Below are 16,575 nucleotides of genomic sequence, written 5' to 3'. Positions count from 1 at the left end.
ATTAGTATTTTATTTAAATGTATGTTTATTAATTTTTAAATAAAGATAAATTCTATATATTCAGATGTTTAAAAAACAAACAGTCTTAATCATTTGGTATTCAGATCTTAAAACACATCTTAGTATTCGGATGTATATTCAGATTCAGACGTCTTAATCTCAAAAAAAAAAAATGAGGCCTAAGAAACTTATTTTTATGAGGCCGGTAAGATAGGCAAAATCAGCAAAAGAAGTTTCCCAAAATCATACTTATCTTATCAACTCCACTTGGTAAAGCAATTAGCAATAGGTGGAGCATGGATGCGTTATAGTTGCGTTCAAATATCTCTGTGGTGAATGCCCTATCTCCCCGATTAAGGGTTTGCGGTGCAAGATATGGATGGAACAAAAAGGGAACAGGCAGATGCTTGATCAAATGTGCAATGCTAAACAACTGCAATCATGCACCTATTGGGAAGACGTAACAATGCAAAGGGCGAAATAAAGGCATCCATCCGCAACTTATCACAATGCACCATGCATAATCAGATCTTTCTCCCAATTTCCTTAATAGGCTGGACTGTGGATGCAATGCCTGTTTAATACTTCACTGGAACTCCTAGTGCTATGTATTTGCTTGAGAGATGGAGAGAGACTATAACTAAGTAGAAAGTTTTGTTGCGTGGAAATAGTCAAAAGGTTTGCTTTCATTACTACAAAGGATTGAACTGCCTCAGGCTTCTCTTAGTTTCAATAGAGACAAAGAAACATCATTACACATACAGTACATGTCACTAATTCTGCGTCAGATGGTAACTAAAGAAGACTGCGACATATGCTTTTATGGCTTTAATCATACTGGAAGTCTAGAATCATTTTAAAAAGATGTAAATTTAATTTATTTAGTAAAGAAAAACATGAGTAGTAAGTCCCAAAATCAGGTTTTCACAGGTAAAAGCATTATCTTTCGGCAATCATTCTATAGCTTTCAGCCATCTAACTCCCATAACTGATGGCTAAGCAAAAAATTAAAATAGTACTTCAAATGAAAAGATGTAAGGACTTGGATACGTTTCTCCTAGAGAATTATCATTTTCAGGAGTTTCAAGTATTCTGGAATTTCAACATCGGCCCAAAAATAACTAGGAAAGCAAATTGAATTTAGAGCTTACAGCTTTGCACTTCCAGGACAAATTTCACCGAAAATCCTCCAAAATGTTTGTTACGGCAGCTTTTCCGGCTAAATACGTAATGCATTCTTAAGTACCTATGACAGATAGAAATCGAGATCAAGCCTGTTTTGAACAGAAAAACTGTACAAAATAGTAAGCTCATTAAATCTAATAAAAAAAATTCTTGTTCTGAGATATTTCTTTCCCCAGCCCCCCAATCCTGCCGAGCTTATGAATAGAAGATGACTGATCAAGCAAACTAAAAAGAAATAGTTCTATAAGCTGCTAAAAAGCAAGTATGAAAAATTGGTCAAACAAAAATAAACCACAAAGAGGGTGATATTGCTAGAAGCAGTATGAGTTTTGACAGAAGTGGAGATCTCATGAATTTTAACTTACTAATGATTGAACTAATTAATTACTCCCTCCGGTTCACTTTAAGTGATTTTTTGGCTTTTTTCACACATATTAAGGAATGCACCTTTTAGTATTAATTAACAATGAAATTGATCATATTAACCTTAATTTGCTCATTGGAAATATAACAAACTACTCCTAGGCTCTTTACTCCAAGGGCAACTTTGGAAAGAAGAAGTTAATTTCTTCTTGATATATGAAAAAATCAAACATTGTGGATCACAAAAAAAAGGCCAAAAAATCACTTAAAGTGGACCGGAGGTTGTATTGAATAACACTCAAATGAAGACCACATTAGTATTAATTCCAAAAAAACAAATGACCTGAGCTGCCGAAATTTACCTGTACACAAACAGATTATAAGATACTCAGAGAACCAATGATTCATATAGCAGATACATGGTTAAAAGATGGCTCGTCACTTTTTGCATCTTATCAGTTTTCAAACACATCCTACGCTGCATAAACCCATGTCTGTATTATTATATTTTCCAAAAGAAAATAGAGCAATTACACAAAGAATAGCCATGCTTTAACTTCATTATCATGCAATGAATCTATCCAAAGGAATCCAATGTAAACAAAAAGAAGTTAAGATCCAGAATTGACAGATTTTTGCTTTCAACTGAATGGATTAATTTATCTAAAGCAGTGAAGCAGCTAGCAATGCCCGGGTAAAGGGTAATTTCGGACCACAAACCAATCCTTCTGGAAAATGGAGACCGGGAACCAACACCATTTTATTTCAAGTTTGAAAATATGTGGCTACAAACTGAAGGGTTTATGGACATGATAGAGGAATGGTGGCAATCTTACACGGTCATTGGCTCAATGACTCCCTAGACTATATTCTCATCCAGAAGTTGAGATCTTTAAAGGACATAACAACCTGGATGAGTTAAGACTCTTGGACCAAGTGGCTAAACATAGGGTCTATGTTGCTCGGACTCTTCAAAAATGTTGTTGGGTGTGTGTCGGATCCTCCAAATTTAGTGCATTTTTGAAGGATCCGACACGGGTGCGGCAACACTTTTGGAGAGTCCGAGCAACATAGCATAGGGTACATTCTCCGGAGGAAAAGTTGTAGACTTTCAATCTCAAATTGGAACTTCAACATATTGCACTAGCTGAAGAAGTCTCTTGGAGACAAACTAATGGTGTTTATGGCTAAAGGAAGGAGACAGAAACACAAAGTATTTTCATAAAATTGCTAACTCTCAAAGGAGGAACAATTGCATTATAGGCTCAGGGTGGGAGAAAATCTAGTTGAAGAAAAGGAGCAGATCAAACAGAAACTACTGGATTATTATTAGACTTTGTACACGGAGAAGGAACCCTGGAGACCTACAACAGAGTTTGAGGGGTTACCCTCATTATTTGAAGATGAATGTGTTGATCTAGAATCACTTTTTGAGGAATCAGAAGTCTTGTCAGCCTCAAAGTTATCTGTTTTAATAAAGCACCAGGCCTTCTTTCAGAAGGCATGGGACTTTATTAAAACAGATATCATGGAGGCTCTCAATCACTTATATATCATAGCTGCCATATGGTCAAATCCTACAATGCTGCATTTATTGCTCTTATCCCCAAAATAAAAGGAGCAATAGAACTAGGGACTACAGACCTATCAGTTTAATACGGAGTGTTTACAAGATAGCTGCAAAATTTTTGGCCTACAGATTAAAGAAGGTCATAGCCAAGTTGATCTCTGGACAACAAAGTGCTTTTATCAAAAACAAGCAGCTCATAGATGCCTCCCTGATTGCCAATGAGGTCTTGAATTGGAGAATCAAAAGTGGTGAAACAGGTTTGTTGTGCAAATTAGACATTGAAAAAGCTTTTGATCAACTGAGTTGGGCATATCTCATCAACATCCCAAAGAAGAAGGGATTTGAAGATAGATGGATAAGGAGGATAAAATCTGCAAATCAACTGTGAAATATTCCGTGTTGGTTAACAGAATCCTTGTAGGTTTCTTTTCTCCTCAGATGGCCTCAGGCAAGGAGATCCCCTCTCTCATTTTCTCTTTATATTAGCATTGGAGGGTGTCTCACAAATGCTTGGAAGGGCAAAGGAGCTTCAATGGATACAAGGTTTTCAGGTGGGGAGAAATCCTGCAAACTTGGTCAATGTACCACACCTGTTATATGCATATGACACATTGATCTTCTGTGGTGCAGAAAGGTCACAAGTAATCAATCTCAACCTCATCTTACTCATTATGCTTAAAAACATTATTCTATCTAGTGAATGAAGTTCAAAATTTGGAGGAATTAGCTGAAATACTTTGTTGTCCCCTTCGAAGCCAAATTCAAATCCACTGGAATTTGGAATGGAGTCATTGAAAAAGTTGAAAAGAGACTAGCAACCTGGCAAATGCAATATCTCTTTGGAGGGGAGTGGGGGGGCAGACTCACACTGATCAGTATGTCCTTGACAGCATACCAACTTATTACATATCTTTGTTTCCTATGCCAAGCTCGGTCCTAAAGCAGCTAGACAAGCTAAGAAAAGGTTTTTATGGGAAGGAAACAGTGAGACTCACAAATCTTCACTTGTTAGGTGGCCAAAAGTAACTCAGCCAAAGTCTTATGGGGGATTGGGTATCAGGAATCTTAGGTTTCACAACAAATGTATGCTAATGAAATGTCTATGGAGGCATGGACAAACTGAAACAGGTTACTGGAAGGAGATCATTGACGCCAAATGTGGAATTCAGAATCACTGGAGCCTCAAGAAAAGTTCAGCACCTCATGGAGTGGGTCTATGCAAACACATCAACAGCTTTCAAAATGATTTCTTTCCGAATACATCATTCAAAATTGGTAATGGTGTTCATGTGAAATTCTAGAAAGACATGGCTTGGAAATACAGCACTAAAGGATTGGTACCCTGGTCTATACCTAATAGCCTGCAATCAGGACTCAAATATTGCTCAAAATAAAGAAAACAACATTTGGAATACGGTGTTTAGAAGAAATCTTCGTGATTGGGAAATCAATGACTTACTTGCTCTCTTAGCCACACGGGGAGATTTCATCACCGAAGATCAACAACCAGACAGAATCATCTGGGGGAATTCAAAAGAAGAATAGGGCTACAACTTTATGTGTCACGGAATGGAATATTAGAGGATTGGCCTGGAAACATGTCTGGAGGACCAGAATGCCCCTCAAAGTAGCATGCCTCACATGGGGTGCCCTCAATGAAGTTGTTTTAACACATGACAATCTTAGCAGAAGGAGCATTATTGATAGCAACCATGGAAGCTCAACTTCATTGGAGGAGCAAATATTATCCTATCAAGATTAGAGGAGGACGAATCTTCTTTGAGATGGGGACAATGATAGCAACCATGGAAGCTCAACGTCATTAAAGGACAAGGATGAAGTTTTAGAAGCTCCAAGAAGGCCCATGACAAGATCTCAAACGAAGAAATTTCAAGACAAGCTCAATGAGCTTCAATTAGCAATTAAAAGGTGTCTTATGGTGGGAGAAAGACTCCAGCCCAAGGAAGATATTTTGGGCAAGTATTACAACTATTTGGAGGCCCAAATTGAAGTCCCAAGGGAGGTGGAATGGGGCCCAAATCAGCCCCAACAAGGAGAAACTTAAACAGCCCAAACTAGTATTAATTCAACCTAATTTCTACAATCTTCCATTAATGCTTTGTTGACTATATTGAACAATATGTGGGTAGTCTTTAATTTTGACTATATTGAATAAAGTGTGAGTGGTCTTCAATGTTAACTACATTGAACAAAGTGTGGGTGGTCTTCAATGTTAGACTACATTGAACAAAGTGTGGGTAGTCTTTAATGTCGACTACATTGAATAAAGTGATGGTAGTCTTTATGCACCTAGGGATTTACTAGCATATTTATTTTTGTTTTGACTTTTGACCGGCCCTTTTTTACAACAATATAAAGGGGTGCCTTGCTCTTCATTGTAACTAAGTTTAATGAATATTAATATTATTAGCCTTGTGGCTTCTAAAGAGCTTGGAGGTTCTCTTTAGGGTTCGCCCTTTTTGTTCTACTTTGAACCGTATCTTGGATCCTTCAATAGTAAGATTCTTCGTTTGAGTTCCATCCCTCATAGTCTTCTTCTTCTTCTTCTTCTTCTTCTTCTTAATTGATTCATTGCTTCTTTTACTATTAAACAAGGTTTTAAGTATCAAATACTTGAACTTGTTTTCTTCCCTCTTAAGAATCAATCCTCCCCCTTTCTAACTTCTAATTCTAAAGTCTTCCGATATCCGTGTTTGTTATCAAGTAGTCAACATTGAAGACTACCCACCCTTTGTTCAATGTAGTCAACATTGAAGACTACCCACACTTTCTTCAACATAATCAAAATTAAAGACTACCCGTTTTCTTGCTCGTTAGTGCTTGACTAATAAGATAGAAGGAGTCTTTCTTGCTTGTTTAATAAAGTCAAGCTTTGGCAGTAGGGTTGGGGTGGCTTGTTGGGGTCACGGATTAGTTCGTTCTGCGCCGCCAACGGCCTCAACTCAAAGGCGCGGGTTGATCTCTCTGGTTGAGGCTACTACCCACACTTTGTTCGATATTGTCAACAAAGCATTAATGAAAGATTCTAAAAACTAGGTTAAATCAACACTAGTTTGGGCTGGTGAAGTTGCTCCTTATTGGGGTGATTTGGGCCTCATTCCACCTCCCTTTAGACTTTATATTTGGGCCTCCAAATAGTTTTAAGACTTGCCCAAAATATCTTCTTTGGGCTGGAGTCCTTCTCCCACCATAAGACACCTTTAAATTGTTAATTGAAGCTCATTAAACTTGTCTTGAAACTTCTTCGTTTGAGATCTTGTTATAGGCCTTCTTGGAGCTTCTAAAACTTCATCATTGTCCTTTAATGACGTTGAGCTTCCATGGTTGCTATCAATTACTCTAGTCAACAGATACTATATGTGCCAACAGAGATTATAAAGTGTTAACCATTTGTTTCTACATTGCCCAATCACTGCTAACATTTGGAACTTCTTCCTATCCATTTTTGGTATAACTTGGATCATGCCTCACACCATTAAGGAAGCCTATATTAGCTGGATTTTTTGGAGAGTTGACAAAGCCATTAAAAACATATGGAGAATGATCCCAGAAGTCATATTTTGGATTGTTTGGAATGAAAGAAATAGCAGATGTTTTGATGGAATATCAACTCCAACACATTCCCTATAAGTTAGATGTTTAGTTAGTTCGTTCAGTTGGAACTTTCTTTCCACTGTTAATAGCGTTGACACTTTTTCAGATTTTGTTAGTTCCTTAATTATAACATAGGTACTCTTATACTATAGCTTATAATGTATTTTGTCTTTTAGTATGGGAGCTAACACAATTTCTATCTTTTGTAATTTGGCATCTTCATAATGCCATTTTAATGATATTATCTTACTTCGTAAAAAAAAATCAATCAACTGTCTAGAAAAGAGCTCTTCAATTTCCGAGGAAAAGCTTCTTCATGTACTTCAATCAAAGGACCTCTTTATTTCCGCTTACTTCCCTTCAAAGTAAGCAATCCTACTCCCACCTCTCCAAGACATTTCAAGCATCTATAGGATACCATCTGGACTACATGTTTTTCTAATCCTAATATGTTTCATGGCATCTTCTATCTCTGTCGCTCTAATTTATAAGGATAACTAAAGTTTCTATCCTACACATGTGTAGAGATCTAAAAAGTTTTTCATGTGGGTCAAGTTGACCAATTGATCATGATAGCCTCTCATCTATTTAACACGCTTCACCTGATTTAAGTCTATACTCTTCTCTCTCAACAGTGCTAGTTTAAACATTTCTTTCTTCATTTCTCGTGCCCTAACTTCTAGTACAAGATATCAAGGGCTTCCCCTTGAGTTTTTCTAATAACCTTCTTCGCTTCCCTCTTAGCTCTATTATACTCTTGAAATGCTTCTCCATCTGTTGGGTTTTATAATTAGAGATCTAAGTCCCATAATGTGTGGGCATATTTGGTTCTATGATGGGATGATCCATACTCATGTGGTAGACTCATTCTTGCACTATTTTAATCTATTATTAGAATTACGTTAGTACTTTGACTATAAGCATAAACTTAAAGGCCTAAAGGGCCATGTCCTTGGGTGCATCCGTGAGTTGTGGTGTGACGCTGCACAAAATTGTATGATTATTTTTTACAGCTATAAATTTTGAGTGAAAGCCGGAATATTTTACTACAACTATCTTATTAGTTTTTGTTTTAATATTTTTATTATTATTTATTAACAATAACATGAAGTGAATATTTTAGAGTAGAGAAGAGAATGATAGTTTGATCGTAATTATTTCGTTTTGGAGGTATAAACATGTTTATAATACATTAATACCTTAAACAAGTTAATTATGACATGTATGTAAAATACAAACATGACCAATTAAAAGGCACTTAAATAACAACCATCTAATTTAAAATTCAAAACGTTTAAATAAATAATAATAATAATAATAATAATAATAATAATAATAATAATATTAATAAAATATTTAATTTTGGGCTACCTTTAGGCCAATGCCCAAATGCCAAGTGTCATCTTTGATTGTATAAATTATATACTCAATTTTGACTTTCCCTCCAAAATTTTCCTCAAAGAATGTTACTACTTCAAGTGGTATAAGAAGTGTTCAACAACATTTCTTTTCTTTTGTATTCTACCAAGTGAGCGACAACTTGTCTTATCTTCCCAATAACTAACTACATTAACAATCATAAAAAAGCATTGAAGAAAACTTTCCTCATGGGAGGAAAAATACATTTCATTTCAGGTGATAAGTCTTTTGAATTTATTGACATTAGTGAGGATTACGACAGATGGTTTGTTTTGATTGAGCGGGGGACAAGATTCACTAGCAGAATCAAGATCGATGAAGAGAACTTGCGCTGGGTTTGTGAAACATTACAGAAAGCCTCACGTGGTCAAGGCAACCTCTACCGGAGGTGGAGGAGGAAGATCCATTCCTACCTGTTCAGAGTTTATCAAAACTACAATGTTTATGGCAGATATGTTAGAGTGGAAGCATGGTTGGGAGATAGAAGTTCTGCTATCATTATTCCAGAAATAGATTACAACAAGGGTTGGGGAGACATAGCAGGGAGGATCCTACAATTTCTGGGGAAGAGCATCAACATCAGATTTCAGAACTTTACAGATGTGCAGAACAAGAAATATCTGGATGCAGCAAAAATAATCCAGTGGCCAACGCAACAGACTGAGTCACAAGAGCAAACTAAGAATGACAGGGGTGACGGAAACAGAGATGATGAAAACTTCTTCTCCAAATGCTTGGTGGGAACATTCAACGACGCCTTTAATCTCAGCCCCAACACGGAAGTTATTAAAAAATAGTTTCTTTACAGGTGGAAGATTACTGCTAGACTTATTATTACACCATTAGGCCACAATAAATTTCTCTTTGAGTTCCCATCAAGGCTTGAATCGGTGCGAATCATAGCTGGTGAGTGGTTCTGGAATGGCAGGCGTCTCACGCTTCAATGGTGGTCGCCGAAAAATGGTGCAGCTCCGACCAACAACAAATCTGAGCAAAAATGGATAAAGGCCTTTGGCATACCATTGCATGCATGGAACCCCAATACCTTTCAGTTTATTAGAGACAACTGCGGGGCTTCATTGACACTGATGAAGACACGAAGCTTAGGTCACACCTTTTTTGGGCTAGAATTTGTATTAATTTTAAGGAAGGTGGTTTACCCAACAATTTGGTACTGGAAATTGGGAAGTTGAAGTACAAAATTACGATTTTGGATGACAATCTCGTAGAAATTGTCACCGGTGACGGAATAGAGAGAGCTAGAGGGGAGGTGAAGAAGATGAAGTCTAGTACAGTAGCTTCCTCGAGCCACACAAAGGCTGCTGATGTCCAGCCTGTCAAACCTAAGCCTTTACATTTGGGTTTGAACCACTTTAATTAAAATAAAGTGGTCAATACACCTGCTGACCCAGTCAACACCCCAGCCCACTCAGTGAAAGCCCAAAAGGGTAAAGAAAAACAACAGGTCTTGGGCCATAAATTGGATCAACTCTATTATTCTAAGGGCCCAAAAAAACAAAGAAAGGAGAGCAAATAATAAATCAGTATGGAGGGATGTTGGGCCAATCTCTGATCCTTGACTCAACAAGTCTATTGGGCTCTTGATTGAAAACAGGTTCGACCCTATATCGGTGGAAATACAAACAGCCTGTGCAGAACCCACTATAAGAACTCCAGCTCCACAAGTAACCACCTATGAGTTGACATCAGAGGCCGTTGATGAAGCAGATCGTGCAACTAACATCCACAATCATGTACGCCCTTGGATACCGACATCAGTACCATCAATTATAAGCTCTTCAGAGGCAGATTTATCCCCTTCTTCTGAATTCCTCTCTCTTCCATGGTATGGCATGGACAATTCGGGTTTGCAAGTGATTCAAAATCCTGCGGTTGTGGAAACATCAAGGTGGACAAAATCAGTTATGTCTAAAGCATGCAAAGCATTTGGGTTAAATGTTGCTGGATTTGAACATGAAATTTTTGACATCATACTGCGAATGGAGGAAAAAAGGCGTCTACAACTACAAAAACAAAAATCAGTGGTGGATCCCAAAGAGAGAAGCAAAAAGAAGCAGACAATCGAGCTTGAAAGACTGAAGTGTGGACTTAATTATGAAAGTAGAAGCAAAGGGGACAGGGTCAGGTACTACAAAGCCTTTTCTGGATGAAAATCAAAATTCTTAGCTGGAATGTGCAGGGGTTAAATGATGGGAAAAAGAGAAGTACAATCAAGTCTCTAGTACAGAAATGGAAAGCTGATATAATATGTTTGCAAGAAACAAAAATTGAGGAGTGGCCAGTTTCTTTGGTCAGACAGTTATGGGGTAGCCGTTGGGCAGAATGGGCTGTCCTGAACTAAGTTGGTTATAGTGGGGGAATTATTATGATTTGGGACAGAAGGAAGTGGAACGTCCTAGGCATTCAACAGGGCACTTACACTTTAACTTGTATGCTAGAAAGCACACAAGATGAGTTTAGATGGTGCTTCACAGGGGTCTATGGCCCCCATACAAACCCGGAAAGAGAAGAGCTTTGGTATGAACTCGCAGTGATTAGAGGCATCTGGAATGAGAAATGGGTGATGGGGGAATTTCAATGTATGTAGATACGAAAGTGAAAGATTCAATTGCATCAGGAGATCTAAAGCTATGAACTCTTTCTCTGCCATAATTCAAGACCTTGATATTATTGATCTTCCTCTTCAAGGGGCCTTCTATACTTGGTCCAGGGGTGAGATTTCACTACAAGCTTCTAGGATTGACAGATTTTTAGTCTCTAACGAGTGGAGTGACAGCTTTGGGGCTATGAAGCAACTTGCTCTCCCAAGGGCAATTTCTGATCACAACCCATTGCTCTTAGAATGTGGCGATTGGGAAACCAACCCCTCATACTTCAAGCTTGAGAATATATGGCTCCAGGTGGAGGGGTTTTTAGATAATGTTAAAGCTTGGTAGCAAAGTTATGATGTTGGGGGTAGGCCAGACTTTATACTAATGCAAAAACTAAAATGTCTAAACAAAGATATTTCTCACTGGAACAAAATGGAGTTTGGTAAGCTGGAAACAAAGAAAAATAAGGCTCTGGTGGAGCTGACCTTGATGGAACAACAAACTGAAGGTAGATTGCAATCTCAGGCTGAAAAAGAAAAGATGATAAGGCTCAAAATGGAATTGCAGCAAGTAGCAGTTGAAGAAGAGATATCTTGGAGGCAGAAATCTAGGTGCCTATGGCTTAAAGAAGGAGACAGGAATACGAAATTTTTCCAAAGAATGGCTAACTCTCACAGAAGATCAAATAATATAGACAAACTAAAGGTTGGAGAAGAAATCACAGAGTACAAAGAGGTCATCAAAGAGGAAATCCTAAGATTCTATCAGGGGCTATACACAGAGAATGAGCAATAGAGACCTACTGCCAATTTTGATAATCTAGCATGCATCTCCACAGAGGAGAAAGACCGGTTGGAAAGGGTGTTTGAAGAAGAGGAAGTAATAGCAGCAATCAGGGCATGTGCACCAGACAAAGCCCCCGGCCCAGATGGTTACACTATGGCTTTTTTCCAGAAAGCTTGGGATATTCTAAAGCAGGACATCATGGGGGCTTTAAACCACTTTCATCAAAATTGCTATATGGTTAGATCTTGTAACGCCTCTTTCATAGCATTGGTCCCTAAGAGGAAGAGTGCTATTGAGCTCAAAGATTTCAGGCTTATAAGCCTCATAAGCAGCATCTACAAGATAACAGCAAAGTTATTAGCTGAGAGACTCAAATCAGTGATTGGGAAGCTCATTTCAGAGAATCAAAATGCCTTCATCAAACAAAGGCAAATTACTGATGCAGCTTTGATTGCAAATGAGATGTTGGATGAAAGGCTAAAAAGTGGAATTCCAGGCATCCGATGCAAACTAGACATTGAGAAAGCATTTGACCAAGTCAATTGGTCATACATGTTTTCAATGTTAAGGAAAATGGGATTTGGTGGCAAATGGATCAGGTGGATAAAATATAGCTTGACCACAGTCAAGTATTCGATTCTCATCAACAGAAGTCCAGTCGGCTTCTTTTCACCTCAAAAAGGATTACGGCAGGGTGATCCCTTGTCTCCTTTCTTGTTTATCCTAGCTATGGAGGGCCTTAGCAAGATGTTGGACAAAGCAAAGCAGCTGCAGTGGTTAGATGGTTTCAGTGTTGGGAGACCTCAAAGGAATGCAGTGTCAGTCTCACACCTGCTCTATGCGGATGACACATTAGTTTTTTGTGGAGCAGGAATATCTCAGGTTCAATATCTTAATCTAACTCTGCTCATTTTTGAAGCTATCTCTGGACTTCATATCAACATGGCAAAAAGCATTATCTACCCTGTTAATGAAGTTCCTGACTTGGGAGATCTAGCTGATATTCTTTGTTGTGGTACTGGTTCCTTCCCCGCAACATACCTGGGCCTTCCATTGGGAGCTAAGTACAAGTCTACTGCAGTGTGGAATGGTGTGATAGAGAAGGTGGAGAAGAGATTGGCAACTACAATATCTATCAATGGGAGGCAGGGTAACCTTGATTAGTAGTGTAATGGACAGCATACCAACCTATTACATGTCACTATATCCTATGCCCAGCAAAGTGCTCAAACAATTGGACAAACTTAGAAGGAATTTTCTCTGGAAAGGGAACAGTGAAGGTCACAAGTCCCACCTGGTCAAATGGGCCAAAGTAACTCAACCAAAGGACCTTGGTGGACTTGGAATAAAAGACTTGGCAAAACACAACAAGAGCATGCTAATGAAATGGCTTGGGAGATTCGGGGAGGAAGACGCCAGCCTATGGAAGAAGGTGGTGACTGCTAAACATGGACTACAAAATCGCTAGTGTACTAAACTCAGCAGGTCTCCTCATGGTGTTGGCCCATGGAAACACATCAGTAGCCTTTGGGAGGATTTTTCACAGAATATTTCATTCAAGGTGGGTAATGGGTTACATGTTAGATTCTGGAAAGATATCTGGTTGGACAGTCTCCCACTGGAAGAGAGCTCTCCACTACTGTTTCAGATTGCTAGTGATCCCAACTCTACAATAAGTCAATACAGATCAGGAAACTCATGGGTCCCACTTTTCAGAAGGAATATGCATGACTGGGAGTTAGGTAGTTTGTTTACATTGCTTGGTAGACTGGGAACCTTCACTATGAATGAGCAGATCCCCGACAGAATCAGATGGGTTGGTTGTGACTCAAGTCCATATTCAGTGAAGATGGGCTACAGACGCATATGTGAGCATAATGGAAACATTGACTCGTGGCCATGGAAGCTCATCTGGAAGACAAAGCTTCCAACAAAGGTTATCTGCTTTACTTGGACTGCACTCAAAGAAGCTTGCCTAACTCAAGACAATCTCTGCAAAAGGAGCTTTCAGCTGGTAAATAGATGCTACCTATGTCAGCAAAGTTCTGAGTCAATCAACCACATATTCTTACATTGTCCAGTGGCAACAGATATGTGGTGTATGTTTCTTTCTATCCTGGGAATAAGCTGGACACAACCACAGGGCATCAGGGAAGCAGTGGAAGGTTGGAGCAGCTGGAAAGTTGAAAGGGCCATCAAGAAAGTCTGGAAGATGATCCCAGCATGCATTTTTTGGTGCATTTGGCAAGAAAGGAATCGCAGATACTTTGATGGCATTTCAACTTCTATACACGCTATCAAAGCCAATTGCCTTGTGCAACTATTTAGTTGGAGTTCTCTAACACCTATAAACAATGTAATTCCTCTTCTAGATTTCATTGGATCTCTGAGTCTAGCTTAACTCAGTTATATCCTTACTTTTGTTTTTGAGCTAGCTCCCTAAGCAAATTAAGTCTTTGTAATGGAGCTAACTCAATTACTTCTTGTAACTTTGCATCTTCTGGATGCCTGCAATGAAGAATTTTATTTCATCAAAAAAAAAAAAACTAACTACATTAACAATCTTCCACTTAGTGATTGATGTAGTTATTTATGATTTATGCATATAGTAGTTGTATTTGAGCCCACTACTTATATAAACATTTTAAAATCTCATCAAAATTGATAGTAAGGATAATTTTCTGTTAAACCGCATTCGTTTACTGACGAGATGAAAAAATTTATACACATAAAATCATACTCCCTCCGTCTCAATTTATGTTAATTCATTTGACTGGGCACGAAGTTTAAGAAAAGAGAGAAGACTTTTGAACTTGTGGTGTAAAATGAGGCACATATATTTTGTGTGGCTATAAATCATCGCATAAAGGTAAATTATTTCCAAAAAAAAGCACGGACTAAAAAGGAAATAGGTTCACGCAAATTGAAACGGAAGGAGTATTAACTTCAAAACGTCTTTCACATGAGCTTAGCACCATATTATGACCTTGTGCTACCTCCTAAATTCATAATTTCAAACTTAGATTGAAGCAGCACCATTTCGTGTTTATATTGGTGAAGATTTAATCAAATTCTTAACATTAACTTTCTAAGTTCTTAATCCGAACTTTGTTTCTACATGAAGAGTAATTTTGCACTGGCCCTATTTTTCTTAAGTACTATCATTTCGAATACTTGCAAACCTTTCATATTGCTAAGCAATAAAAAAGATAAGGTACCCGTGATAGTGATAAATCAAAACTGCCTTAGACTGGTAGCACTTGTAGTCATTATCGTATCTCTTGAGTGTCCTTCAGTCAATGGTCAGCAAAGTTGTCTTAAACCTAACATAAGAACTCATAATAATCATCAGAAACCAATTGTTTTATGTACTCTTAAAATAATATGTCTAGATTTTCTATTGTATATCTTGTTGAATGTCTTAGACATAGTTGTTTCACACTTTCCCTGTCACGATGCAAGTGGACAACTAGCATTGGTTGAGGCCATGACTCTATATCTGGCAACATATTTCTCAGTCATTCTGCAGTCAATCTCACCACAACAGGAGTATATGTATCAAAATAATCTACTCCTGACTTTTGACTAATTCCTTGCCAGCTATTCTACCACCGAAGGTCCGTAGCAAACCATCGGTGTTGTGCTTTCTTCTAAATACCCACTTACACCCAATAGATTTAGTATAAGAAGATAAATTTGTCAAGCCATTCGATATAAGAGAATCCATTCTCATCATTCGTATCTTCTTTCTAGAAAGCATAATCTCTTGAAGTCATTGTCTTGCTATGAGTCATAGCCTCATAGGATCCTCTTCTAAATTCAAGATAATAGGTATTTTATTTAATACCTCATCATCTCCACTTCAACGAAAAAACACAAACATATGTAAAACTTCCTCCTTTTTTATCAATGTGTCCTGCCGTAAGCTACACTTGGCAGTAGAAAACAAAAATGATGAATCAAAAGAGGTACCAATGAAGCATACTCAATTTTGATTCCAAAATAAAGTTTAAATGGGTAAGTTAAACTTCTAAGAGCTAAAATCGGGGCATCATATGAGGAGAACAGAGCTCAAAATATTGATCCTCCCGAACAAGTACTTTGCAAAATTGTGATTTTTATCAGCATTAGGTGCGGAAAACAGGACTCACAATTGAAAACTACCGATCAGGGCAAGTGCGACAGAAAAAGGTACCCTGAGCCAGCTGGCAGCAAGTGCGCGCCTCCATTTGGATGTGTGATGTTAGACGGCTGGCTGCCACCGCGCTGTGAAGCGGTAGCAGCGATTGGGTGCAACCCAGTACTCCATTAGTCCTGAAAATTAAAATTAATTAATAAATAAAAGACTAAAATTTAGTCTAAATTAAGTGAAATGTAAAAAGAGAACCGAGAAAGGGCGATGCATAGATACGAAAAGGAACCTGGTGAGTATGGTGGAAATAGAACGGCGAGATTGAAGGCGCTGGCCGAGAATGGACTGTACACTTGGAGATGAATGGACTGTTGATGGTCTACTGCTAGAGAGAAGAGTCCTCGAAACCGATATACAGCGCCTTGCCATGATTTTTGCTCCTCTACTGTATTCCCACTGGTTCACAGGGTGCGTGGGAATGGTGAGATTCAGGGTTTAAGGGACTAACTACATCTCGGTTCGGGCTATGGGCTTGTTATGAATAGGTAACCGACTTGGGTGGAAATTTTCGGAATATGGACTTTTTGAGAGGGATGAAAGAGAGTGACACAAATTGGATGTACTTGTGTGCTACTATTGATTTTTGGGAATCTTACAAATGTAAGTTATTTGACTTACCAATCTCTAGCTATTAATTATAGATTTATCAATATTAGTCAAGCATATATAAAAATTAAAAATTCAAATAAATAAAGTTCTTTTTCTTTAAAAATCACACGCAAAGATCTTCTTCCGTATTTTTAAGCGTGATCAACAACATTAGATGCAAGACGGAAAGAAAATTTCATGGATGAGGTAGCAAATAAGGTGATGAAATACAAAAAAAAAATTAT

The 16,575-nt window shown here is 38.1% G+C and overlaps 1 long non-coding RNA gene across 1 annotated transcript; it reads right to left on the bottom strand.

Moving 5' to 3' along the window:
• Positions 1–996: 996 nt before the first annotated feature.
• On the bottom strand, positions 997–15,720 carry LOC107777169 (uncharacterized). Its single transcript, XR_012701288.1, has 3 exons — positions 15,702–15,720; positions 1,911–2,021; positions 997–1,246 (listed from the first exon to the last, which is right to left on the bottom strand). It is a non-coding gene; the product is annotated as an uncharacterized LOC107777169 (long non-coding RNA).
• Positions 15,721–16,575: the final 855 nt, after the last annotated feature.

The sequence above is a fragment of the Nicotiana tabacum genome, chromosome 17 (assembly GCF_000715075.1).
Source record: "Nicotiana tabacum cultivar K326 chromosome 17, ASM71507v2, whole genome shotgun sequence".
Taxonomy (NCBI): domain Eukaryota; kingdom Viridiplantae; phylum Streptophyta; class Magnoliopsida; order Solanales; family Solanaceae; genus Nicotiana; species Nicotiana tabacum.
This window is presented reverse-complemented; position numbering and strand designations above follow the sequence as displayed.